The sequence below is a fragment of the Mobula birostris genome, chromosome 24, assembly GCF_030028105.1.
Source record: "Mobula birostris isolate sMobBir1 chromosome 24, sMobBir1.hap1, whole genome shotgun sequence".
Lineage (NCBI taxonomy): Eukaryota > Metazoa > Chordata > Chondrichthyes > Myliobatiformes > Myliobatidae > Mobula > Mobula birostris.
In genome coordinates, this window is record NC_092393.1 from 40,001,141 (window position 1) to 40,014,260 (window position 13,120).

Consider the following 13,120-nt stretch of genomic DNA (forward strand, 5'->3'; position numbering starts at 1 on the left):
ATTCAGAAGGATGAGGGGGTATCTCATTGAAACCTTTTGAATATCGAAAGGCCTAAACAGAGTAGATGTGAAAAGGATGTCTCCCATGGTGGGAGCGTCTAGGGGCACAGCCTAAGGAAAGAGGGGCGCCCTTTTGGATCTGGTCTTGGAGCAGGTAAGAGCTGGTGCATTTACCCTTATCTCTCTTCATCAGTAAAAGAAATGAATTTCTGTTGTGCAGATGGCATAGTAAGTAAGCTCAGTAAGTGTGTATGCAACCACACAACCTAAGAAAATTTAGTCTTCATTTCAACTCAACAGAAAACTACATAATTGGACTTACCTCAAGGCTAAGACGTAGAATATCTGACCACTGTTACTGGAATAATGTGAGTGCAAGAAAGCTTCTCCCCTTTCTCCTGATGCAGATTCTGAATCCCCCCTAAAAGCTCCACTGGGCTTCCCATCAGCCCAAATGCCTCCTCTAGGGCGACAAGACACTCCTTCCAAGAAGCCAGGGGCTGGTTAACTCTCACCCCTTTTACCACCTCAGCTGCCGCCCCTGGTTAAGTGGTTAAGGCATTGGACTAGCCACCTGAAGGTTGTGAGTTCGAGCCCCAGCCGAGGCAACGTGTTGTGTCCTTGAGCAAGGCACTTAACCACACATTGCTCTGCGACAACACTGGTGCCAAGCTGTATGGGTCCTAATGTCCTTCCCTTGGACAACATTGGTGTCGTGGAGAGGGGAAACTTGCAGCATGGGCAACCGCTGGTCTTCCATACAACCTTGCCAGGCCTGCGCCCTGGAGAGTGAAGACTTTCCAGGCGCAGATCCATGGTCTCGCAAGACTAACGGAGCCTTTACTTTAATAAGCTGAAGCAAACTTTAAGCACAACAGACATGGTTCATCAATATTCCCTTGATATCATTGCTGTAAAGTTATATCTGTGCATAAGCCAAGATATATCTAAATCAAATACCGATAATTCTGTCTTATAAGTATGGGCTGAGCAAGTGGGGGCTTTTCCCTTTGGAATGAAGGAAGATGAGAGATGACTAGATAGGAGTGTATAAGATGATAAGAAGCATAGATCAAGTAGACATCCAGAGACTTTTTTCCAGAGCGGACATCGCAAATACAAGGGGGCATAATTTTAAGACAATTGGAAGAAAGTATAGGAGGGATGTCAGAGGTAAGTTTTTTTTAACAGAGAGTGGTAGGTGCATGGCATGCACTGCCAAGGATGGTGGTAGAGACAGATAATTAAGGGACATTTAAGAAACTCTCAGATAGGCACATGGATAATAGAAAAGTGAAGGGCAATGAGGGAGGAATGGGTTAGATTGATCTTACTGTCGGCTAAAAGGTTGGCACAACATCGTAGACCAAAAAGCCCATACTATACAATTCTCCTTTTCTGATATTTATTTGTTTATAGACACAGAACCCAACGAGCAGCACCACCCAGCAACTCACTTACTTAACCCTAGCCAAATCACAGGACAATTTACAATGAGCAATTAACATGCTAACTGGTACATCTTTGGAATGTGGAAGGAAAACAGAGCAAATCAGATATCTTTTCAGTTTTCACTGCATGTGGAAAAGCTGAACATTCAGTGATAGTATTCTTAAAAAGATGATGAACTCCCTTCTTGAACTACTGCAGTCTATGTGGTAATGCTGAATGTAACATTCTGCCTTTGCCCCCAAATGGTATAATTGTTCCCTTTACCTGAAGGAACTGAACAAGCCTCAAGTGAAAATGCATCTTTTAAGCTAACTTTAGATAGGCCTCAGGTTTATTATTTTAAAAATACATACAGTACATCTTTCCATGTTTCTTTTTAATTTCCACTTCTCTTATCCTTTTTTTTGTTTTAAAAGCCTTTTAATACACATTTCTCAACATTTTGTTTCTTTTTTTTAAGTTTTCGAATGTATCTTGGAAATTTCATATACTTTTCACACCTTTGGCCTAGTCTAGGGATATGACTTAATTGACTGTCAAATCATGGATTCATTTTGTGTGCAGTGTTTGCTTTGGCTCTCTTTGTGATGCTGGAGGTCCTCACGACATATTGGCCTCCTACACAGAAAACCCTCCTCACGACGTCCTCTGAAGTAAGCCTGCTTTTCTTTTTACTGAAGTCTGGGCTGAGCTAACAAGAAAATCAGCCGAGTATTTTTGATTCTCCATTCTGGCAGGTATTCTTAAAACAATTTTCTTTTGCAAATTGACTTGCTTTCAACGGGGACACCCTGAATCATCAAAAGTCACGACTTTACCCTCTTTCCTGACAAACTACAAAGCACATATCAGCTACTTGAAATCTTGCTGTTCTGACATTTTATGTGATAACATCAAATGATGTAACATCTGCAATTAACTATTTTGTTCTTGTCCAATCCATCCCTGTCCTCCCGTCATGCTAATCCCTTATTAATATCGGCCTGGATTTACCGATGACCAATAACTATGCTCCAGCAGCTTCATGATGGACACAGATGGTATTTTAAATTATTTTCAGCCTGAGTTTGTGTCGATGGAGGCATTTTCTAAGTATTTGCGTTTTAATGCAGAGATTATTCTTAAGTGATCAAACATGTGGAACGATGACAGTTTTGAATAGTCCTTGATATCAGTCTCCTTGACTGTATTCCACCTCCTTCCTTCCTACCCGCTGGCTTCCAGCTGCCTTGCATGAACAAACTGCTGCTACCTGGTATCATCTGTCAATCTCTCGTCCCAATGCCTTACATACCAGCTGCTGCACTGAGCCAGGCCCTGATCTGAGATGCAGCTATTTTTCAACTCAAGCAGCCAGCAAAGGGGCTCAGTTTAACTCCTTCACTGAATTTATTCTACTAAAGCAGCACTGTGCTATCAGTTCAACCACAATTTGTAATGATGGCTCCCAGCAGAAGGACCAGTCATGTTTAACTGATCATGGGAGGAAATTCCCAGCTTAAAGCCTCATATTTGCCATCTGAAGGTCATTTGGCTCCTTAGAGCTCAGTGACAACTTTCAAAATCTGCAAATAGTTGACAGATTTCATTATATCTAAGATACTTATTTGAATTGCTTACATTTATTGATCAGAAAAGCTACTTTTTCCCACCATTCACAAAATCTAATTTTTTAAAAAAAAGATAATGGTTTTGTAATTTAATCGTGAAGCACAAAATGTTTCACTAACTGACAGTGGTAGCCAATTAATATATAAATATAGGATATAACTGTCATTTGGACACTTCCCAATTAGCACTCAGTATGGACAACACATAAACGGGCCGGTGTTCACAATAGGGCCAGGCTCTGCTTTTGAACCTATTTAAAGGAGTCATCATTCATTTGTGGGCCTGTTGGAGAGTGCTGGAATCCACTCTGCTACACATCCTAATCAAGACACTTTCAAATTTGAGCCATCTTCCATTTTACAGCTGTTCACATCCTCAGATCTTGTCAGGTTAAAATTGGTGTGATTATTGCAATTTGGCTACAACAATGGAGGGGGAAAGGTGTGGGAACTGAAAATGGATATGTTGCCAGGATGTCTCCTGATCTTCTGTAACACATCATCATCAAAGTCGAGGGTTTGGATAAAGAAACATTATTCCCTTACACAGTTATGAGCATCTTTGACATGACATCAAAGATGAATGAATGCTTTCAACTTCAGTTGGAATGTAAAGTAATGATTTCTTGCAACTGCCAACAAACATGTTTCGGATTAACTCACTGGAGACTTGGAAGACTAACACCTACCAAATCCAAGCCTGAGCATCTTGGCTCTGCAAGAAGACAGGATATATGAATTTAATGTATTATCATAATAGCTCCTATATTTTTGGTCCCCGAGCAATAAACATTGAACATCACAGTCAGTTTGAACTACAAAGAATCGTTCAAGTAATGAAAATTCATTGCAGGTGATCAGTTTTAGCTCAGCGTTCTTTGACTGTGTGGCCAGCAAAATCAATGCTATATTTCTTTGCTGTTCTAGGTAAACCTACCATTTATATCCATCATTTGAATGAACAGGGAAAGCGCCAAAGAAAAGGCTACCTGACAGAAAAAATGGAAGGAGAAACTTTCCATCTCCTAGGTGAACCAAATGCCTAATAATTCATCTTTCTATCCTCCCTCCCTCTCTCCTCCCTCTCTCCTTCCTTCCCTCCCTTTCTGTAGCCCTTCTGGCCCTTTGATCTGTGACGCCAGCAACCCACTGGCTTAACCCTACCCTACTCGCGGGACAATTTGCAGTGACCAATTAACCTACTAGCCGGTACGTCTTTGGACTGCAGGAGGAAACCAGAGCACCCAGAGAAAACCCACACACTCCATGGGGAGGACATGCAAACTCCTTCCAGAGAATGCTGGGACTGAACTCAGAACTCCGACCCCCCCAAGCTGTAATAGGGTCGCGCTGACCACAACACTTCCATGTCACCCTTCTTGAAGCCACATGATTGACACCATAGAAAAAGTACAGGATATTCAAGGTATTCAAAGATGATGGCAATGCACTCACATGTGCCCATACTTGTCTGCTTCTGCCAATCAGGATCATAATAACACTGAACTGCTGGGCCGATGGTTAATTCAAGGTAATGACTGCTGATAAATTTTATATTTTACAATTGGAAGCCCAGCAGTCAAACGGGATAATATAGATCTGCCTCTGTGAGGATATTGTACATAGGATATTTTATATAGAATATCAAAATTCTATCTTTGATATTTCTTTTTTCCCTTTTCAATGTTCTATTGAAGACCCTGACCTGGAGTTACACTCTGACTTTGGTTCTTTGTGGGAATGGGACCCACTCTCAGGGCCTTACGACCGGCTGCTTTTTGATATCCCAAGGACGCGGCCTGGAAGACCAGCACATCTTCAGGGTGCTGGATTTTCGTGGCTCTGGAGGCGGGCTGATTCTAGGTTGTGCCCTTGACTGAGTGGGCGAACATGAGGAGCAGAGGGTTAGCTGCCGGCTCTGTGTCCAGAGACCTGAGCCTCAGGCCTGATTCTCTGGGTGCAGAGCTCGGAAAAAGTGACAGAAAAGATTTTTAACATCATAGATCAGTGAGTTTTTGTTATGTCTCCTACTTCACTATGAAATGGGGTCACCTCTTTTTCCCTTATTAGGGAGAGAGAGAGAGACCATGGTATGTTGAATTACCGTATGAAGGAGTAGTTTTGGGGTGCTGCAAGTCTGTGTCTTTACTGATGCTTTGCTGCATACTTGAGTGCTCGGTGGAGGGCGCCGATGCCTTTTCTTGCTGGCGGGGGAGGGGGGGTCATTGTCTTGCTGCTGCTTGTGTGTGGGAGGGGGGGAGCTGGGGGGGAAGCTTTGGGGTTCTAACATTTAACTGTCATTCATTGTGAGTTCAGAGAGCGATGGACCACAGGTTCTACGAGCCCAAGAACCACCATGGCTGTCATTTCCTGAAAATGTCGCTATGTGTGACTGTCTGAACACACCAGTGGCTAAATCACTTAACCAGCAAACACTCAGGATGTCTTCGCTGTCAATCCATTTGTTGAGCCCACCACATTAGGCACAGCTCAGTCGCTTAGAGGTTAGCACTTCACTGTACAGCACCAGTGGTCACCGTTTAGGATTCAGTTCCCGTCGCTGTCTGTAACAAGTTCTCCCCGTGACCACGTGGGTTTCCTCCAGGTGCTCTGGTTTCCTCCCACATTCTGAAGACTTACAGCTGGGGCTAGTGAGTTGTGAGCATGCTATGTTGGCGCCAGCACCAACGTGGGGATGCTGACTTGATTTGACGCAAACAGCACATTTCATTGAATGATTCAATGTACACATGACAGATAGAGCTAATCTTTAGCTATTTAATTCCCCTTTATTGTCTGGCAATCAGACTGTTATCTCCTCCGTCCCTAGTCCTTCACTCCAGTCCTTGTCCCCAGGTCAGATTTCACACTACTGTTAGAGTCACAGCCAAAGGCCACCAGGAGCTTAGAGGAGACTTCCAGCACATCCTCAAGAAGAGATTTTGCTGATTGGTTCATGTTACCACACTTTGAAATGTTGGCATCTGAGCATTTACCCTCAGAGTCCGGCACAAATGGGAAACCTCAGTGCCTATTGACCTCCCCTCTCACAGTTAGCAGTGATAGATGCAAACACGGCCAACCTTTCTCATTGTTCAGGCTGGCCAGTGGTGTAGTGGCTTTCGGGGCCAGTGGTTCTGGGTTGGAATCCAGCTGGCTCCTTGCATGCTTTCCTTCCGTACTGGGTTGAGCATCGGGCTAGTAACTCAGCCTCATAAAAAAAACACAGACAAATGCTAAAGAGAGGGAAAGGTTGCAGCAGGGAGGAACAACAATTTCTCTTTGTTGACTGTATCCCATGACTCAGCAAGGTTGCAGCTGGTGGAACAGAACATGTTGATGAGGGGTGGCAGATTGAATATGTCCTCAGTGATTCCAGCTCCAAGGCTGCTCACCGCTCTGTTGAAGATAAGTCCATGATTGCGGGCAATCTCTATAACAGCAGATCCACAGGACATGGAAGCCAACTCCTATTGCCTACCCACATTATTCCCTCCCCTTTTTGACACTGCCATCAATGGTTGAATTCGACCATCTCTTCAAATAGACAGGAAAGTGTACATGTGACCAAGTCTGTTGAGAGTGAATGAAATTAACTTAGGTGAATGTCATGTGAGGGTAAATGCATAGAAGATCAATATATGATAGTAAAATCACCATCCATTTCATTCATAGGTTGTTTGGCTAGTATGTGTTTCAAACTGAGCTTAGCAAACTATAAATCAAATGAATAGCAATTATTTTCACCAGGTTTACTGATACATAATGACCGTGTATACATTTGATTTATTTTTTCCACACTTAGTTACAGTGATACCATTCAGGTTTATCTAATTGAAAGTAATTGAACATTTCTAAGTTGCTCATCTCTGATAGAATTGTTCCACAACAGAGAACACTGCTGCCATGTGGTACAAGATATTTAGCTAATGTAGCTCGCCTGTAAAGATTTATTTAATTTGTAACATTGTGCACCTGTCATTTAGCTAATAACTTTTATATGAAATCATGTTCTTTGGAAGAAATGTGTAACACTCAAAATACAGCTTTCTTTACAACCAAATTTTCAGAAAAAATGTAAAAAAAAGTCATAAACCAAAATCGAATTAGTGCATTCACCTCAAGCAAAATATATACTTTCCATCCAAGAATTCAGAATGGCAAAAATCCTGGTTTAATCCAATCCTTATCCCTGTAATGTAACACATTTTAATTTCACAGTTAAGGTTGCTGAGGTATTTGAGTAAACTTTGTTATACATGCTAATAGTTCAGCTTCCAGTTAAATGGGGCAGTCGTTACACATCATGGCAGCCGAAACATTCTATTTAATTTTTAATGACACAATTGTTCATGATAAATCCTTCATATTTAATGTTGTCCAACTACATGCAACTGTATATATCTAAAACTGTAGTGCTTTCTGCAAACTCACAAGCTACACTTTGTGAGATGAACCTGTCAGTAAAGGTCAATGGAAACTGGATCCAACACATTGGCTCAACAAAGCAGAAATACTGTTGATGGAAAAAATGTTAAGGGATCCATTGAAATACATTTTATTTCTGGGATTTGAGTTCAAAATTGATGCAAACTTGAAAGACAAAGAATTCTTCTTTCAAGCAACACACACAAAATGCTGGTGGAACGCAGCAGTCCAGGCAGCATCAATAGGAAGAAGTACAGTCAAAGTTTTGGGTCAAGACCCTTCGTCAGGACTAACTGAAAGAAGAGATAGTAAGAGATTTGAAAGTGGGAGGGGAAGGGGGAGATTTTTTTCTCTCTCTCTCTCTGTCCCTCTCACAATCACTCCTTGCCTGCTCTCCATCTTCCTCTGGGCTCCCCTCCCCCTTTCTTTCTCCCTAGGCCTCCCGTCCCATGATCCTCCCCCTTCTCTAGCTCTTATCCCTTTTGCCAATCAACTTTCCAGCTCTTAGCTTCATCCCTCCCCCTCCTATCTTTTCCTATCATTTCACATCTCAACCTCACCCTCCCACTTTCAAATCTCTTACTATCTCTTCTTTCAGTTAGTCCTGACGAAGGGTTTCGGCCCGAAACGTCGGCTGTACCTCTTCCGATTGATGCTGCCTGGCCTGCTGCGTTCCACCAGCATTTTATGTGTGTTGCTTGAATTTCCAGCATCTGCAGATTTTCTCGTGTTTGAATTCTTCTTTCATTTGATCCCTGGAAGAAACTAGTGTGATTTTTTTTTCTGTTTATTTCTTGACAACTTTAGTCAAAGGCTACAAGCTGGTTGGTGTGAACTTAAAGTGGAGTATGAGCCCATTAGGTATGAGGTTCTATGGCTGAGATATATTCATGCAGCAAAATAGAGGAACATTATATTGTAGTTGGTTGTGTTATACCATCTCAGAGGGGACAATGGATTCAGAAGCCCATAGACTTCCAGCAGTCTTGTGTAGCATCAGTTTTATCGTGTGTGACTAGTTGTCGCACTCTTTAGAGAAAATCAAATTACACTAGATGCTAATAGGCCATCAGGAGAATCCAGGTATCGAAAGGAGGCAGCAAATAGAAACCACTCACCTCTGGAAATAAGTTTTGTTTATGAGAAAAAAACAATAAGTACAAAATATTTACATGAGCAAGAACAATTCAAAATTCAAACATTCTGTTCAGTTTCCAAATCTTAGATATCAAACCACAACAAATTCCTTTTTAACTAGAATCAGTGATAGTCATTAGAATAACCTTTGGTACTCTAATTTCTCTAACTAATTAGATCTAGTGTTACTCCTTATTTAAAAGTTTACAGACTAAACTTCCCTTTTTACTTTTCCCTAGTTAGTTAGAAAACCAAATATAATTCCTATTCTCTAGTATTATAGTTAACTTCAGTTTCAGTTCCAGGCAGTATATCTACAGGTTTAAGTTCAAATTCAAAAATTATATATACACAGTTTAACTTCTTTGAGGTCAATCCTCCAACGTCACAACTCTTAAACAAAGTAAATCTCATTCAGTAACTTATCAAAATCTTTGCAAAAATAGTCAGCTCTTGCAGAAAATCAAATTCTTTGAAAGAAACTAAACTTATACAACCAACCGTATTAAATCATTTGCGTCATTACACATTTCGTTCCTGCGCTAGTTCTTCATCTTGGGTGGCTTGCCATTGTGTTTCTTGGTTCGTTGGAATGAAGTAGTTGATCATTCATGGAAAGTCAATTCACAAACTTGTACAAAACTTGACCAAATCGCTTGATATGACTTTGCAGAACTGATTCCCGGCTACTCTGTAGGGATTTGGGACACTGGTCTCTGCCGATATTGCCTCAGTAAAGCTGCTGCCTGTTATAGTTGTAGCTTCAATAAATCTTTTACCACTATTGTCTCTCCTCCAGAGTCTCACCCTGAGGGTTTCAAGTTAGTAGGGTAAAGATACTCACTACTAATTCCACTCTTAATAGTTCATGTGTTCAGCTTCTAATCATTGCTGCGTTTCTCTCCTTGTTCGTCCTGTGTCCACACTGCCCTACCCTCACATAGCACTTCTTTCAAATTCTCTTTTTTTTTAATTAGTAAACCTCGTTTTCATCCCTCTGCAGGTAGAACTTTCTAACATTATGATTTTGGATTTAATTAACCTGGGTTACACTTGGCTGGAGATAGTGCTTCAGGCGTAACCAAGAAAGAATAAACTGGGAGCTAAGTATAATCCACGTTTAATTTACATTCATAATTGGGAATTCCCCAATATTCATTCTGTGATTACCACCTGCCTTCCTGAAGGTGGTAGTTATGGAATTAATCCTTCAAACACAGCATGAGTTGGCAGATTATCTAGCCTATTATAATCTTAAAAATGGGCGCCAAGATAGCATAGTGGTTAGCGCGATGCCATTACAGCTCAGGGCATCGGAGTTCGGAGTTCAAGTCCAACGTCATCTGTACGTCTGAGTGGAATGCAATTGCCCGCTCAACCAGGCATTTTTATTCAACAGTTCCATATCACAACAAAGTTTAACTTTCAGTGCAATACTTGTTTAATATTGTTCTATCTATTGCAAATGTGTTTGCTAAAATACCTAAAAGTACCTGAATTAAAGAAGTTCTTGGATGCCAATCTACTCTTCAACAAAATTGACGTAGATATTTGCCTACATTTTGTATTGGCTTTGATAAGTATCTGAAAATACTATCAAACCAGTTTGACTATGGCTCAGCTTAAAGGCTGTCCTTGAACTCAACCTTTGTGCATATACTGCGCTGAAGAATTAACAAGTAAGATTATAAAATACAAAAAAATTCCAACAAATATAATATCACATAGGTCTTCTTGAAATAATGACATTTCCAAATAATTACCCCGGACATCAATGTCCTGAACAAGAAGCATGCTTTCATTCTTTCATATTTTCAGCTTTGCACTGGGTAAGTGCAACAAGCAGATTTAGTCAAGTATAATTGCATCAAATAAAAGATCAAGCTGCCTTCACACTATCTCTTCTCACTTTCAGGGGGATCTTCCTGACAGCCTATTTGCCACATTTTCAATTGTTACATTTCCTGTCCATAATGACACACAACAGTACGACTTAATTTATCCTGTACAGAATCTCTGCAGGGGACTGGTGAGATTGCCCATTCACTTAGGTCAATTGGTAATACCCATTTCCAGATAATTGTCTGAGATGTACAGCTTTCATGAAAAGTTTTCTTTTAAACATAGCAATCAATTTTAATTGAGAAAAAAAACTGAAAGCAAATTTTCAGTAATATTATCAGAATCAGGTTTAATATAATCTCATACGTTGTGAAATTTGTGAACTTCGCAGCAGAAATACAACACAATATATGATGATCCATGTTCCAAGTTCGTCCATTGTCGTCATTGATGAAGACCTCAACGCCACTGATGGTGTCGAGACTAGCGCGTGATTTGGATTTAAGTGAGGGTGAGTTGCGCAGCGTCAGCCTCACTCTCTCTTCCCAATTCCCATCTGGATCCAGTGGCAAGACAGAGTCAAGACGGCTGGAGATGGGACTAGGCGCAGTGGGTGCCCAGGACGACTTCTGTGTCTTGTCGTGCTCTACGCGTTCCACGACACTTGCAGAGACCGCCTTCTTGACTGTTGGACCTTCCATTGGTCTTGCCTGTTCAATCCGCCAGAGTCTGTCCTCACATGCTGGGATAGACACTCCCTATCTCACCGAGGGTTTGAGACCCGTCTGCTACCCTCACCTGGTTTAGCTGGCTTGTCGAAACTGTTGCCCGGGGTGTGGCCGCTGTCGCATGCAAACAGCTATGAGGAGCCACAGGTGAGAGCTGAGTGCCAGGTGGGGACCAAAGGTGGACTAACCACCTTGAAAAGGACATGACATGTTCCCCCACCAGAGGTGCTACTCCTCCCTAACACCCCACATACCACATATGATGAGATAGAAAAAAAGTAAGTAAATGAGTTACAGTAGGTATATATATGCATTTTAAATAGTTAAGTTAAAAATATTGTAAAAACAGAAATATTAGAAGTGCGGCAGTGTTCACGGGTTCAATGTCCATTTAGGAATTGGATGGCAGAGGGAAGAAGCTGTTCCTGAATTGCTGAGTGTGTGCCTTCAGGCTTCTGTACCTCCTCCCTGATGGTAACAATGAGAAGACGGCATGTCCTGGGTGGTGTGGGTCCTTAATGACGGACGTTGTCTTCCTGAGGCGCCGCTCCTTGAAGATGTCTTGGATACTATGAAGGCTAGTTCCCAAGATGGAGCTGACTAATTTAACAACTTTCTGTGGCTTCTTTCAATCCTGTGCAGTAGCAACCCTCCCCCCCATACCGGACAGTGATGCAGCCTGTCAGAATGCTCTCCATGGTAAATCTATAGAGGTTTTCAAGCGTCTTAGGTGACAAATTAACTCTCCTCAAATTCCTAATGAAATACAACCGCTGTCTTACCTTCTTTATAGCTGCATTGATATGTTGGGACCAGGTTAGACCCTCAGGGATCATAACACCCAGGAACTTGAAATTGCTCACTTTCTCCACTTCTGATCTCTATGGGGATTGGTTTGTGTTCCCTCGTCCTACTCATTCTGAAGTCCACAATCAGCTCTTTGGTCTTACCGATGTTGAGCGCAAGGTTGTTGCTGTGTCATCACTCAGCTAGCTGGTATATCTCGCTGCTGTAAGCCTTCTCATCTCCATCTGAGCACCTTATATAATCACAATGAAAATTATTTCTGCAACTTGGATTATTGGCACCAATGGTTGTGTCTGTTACATTTAACTTTGGAATAATAAATACCTGAATTCTTCCAAGAAATACTCATTAAGTTTTGCAAAAATCAAAACAATACTGCTTTGGCTTTGAGACTGTTTCCTCAGTTCTCAACTGTTTCAAAAACACAGATCAATGTTCCCAAACTGTTAATTTCTAAGCAATAAATTTAAAAAAAATATCTATTACTTAATATCAATGAAATCTACCACCATTAGTAAATCATCCAAGAGTATACTCAGTATGAAATAAGTTGTTATAGTCCAACATTTCACTCTTGATTATTAACAAGGGAAGTTTATTTTTGATTATTGTTTCCTTAGATGGATAATGTGGCTTATATAAGAGATCAAAAAGAGAAAATGGAAACTATTGTTCAAATAGATTAATGAGAGAGAGAGAAAAGCTGAGATTTTTTATCATGGTATTCAAATCAATATATTTGAACATATGCAACACACACAAAATGCAGGAGGAACTCAGCAGGCCAGGCAGCATCTATAAGAGAATACAGTTGACGTTTCAGGCCAAGACCCCAGTCCTGCTGTAGGGTTCCAGCCCGAAACATCGAATGTACTCTTTTCCATAGATGGTGCCTGGCCTGCTGAGTTCCTCCAGCATTTTGTGCGCATTATTTGGATTTCCAGCACCCGCAGATTTTCTCTTACTTGTATTTGAACATATGTACCGTTCCGTTGAAAGTGATTGAACGAATTAAAGTTTACAAGTCTTTGATCACGCCAATATATTCTAAGCATCTTTTCTTGCTACTTTATGAGTTTTTGTGTATGTTATTTCAGACAGGAGAAAATCACATAC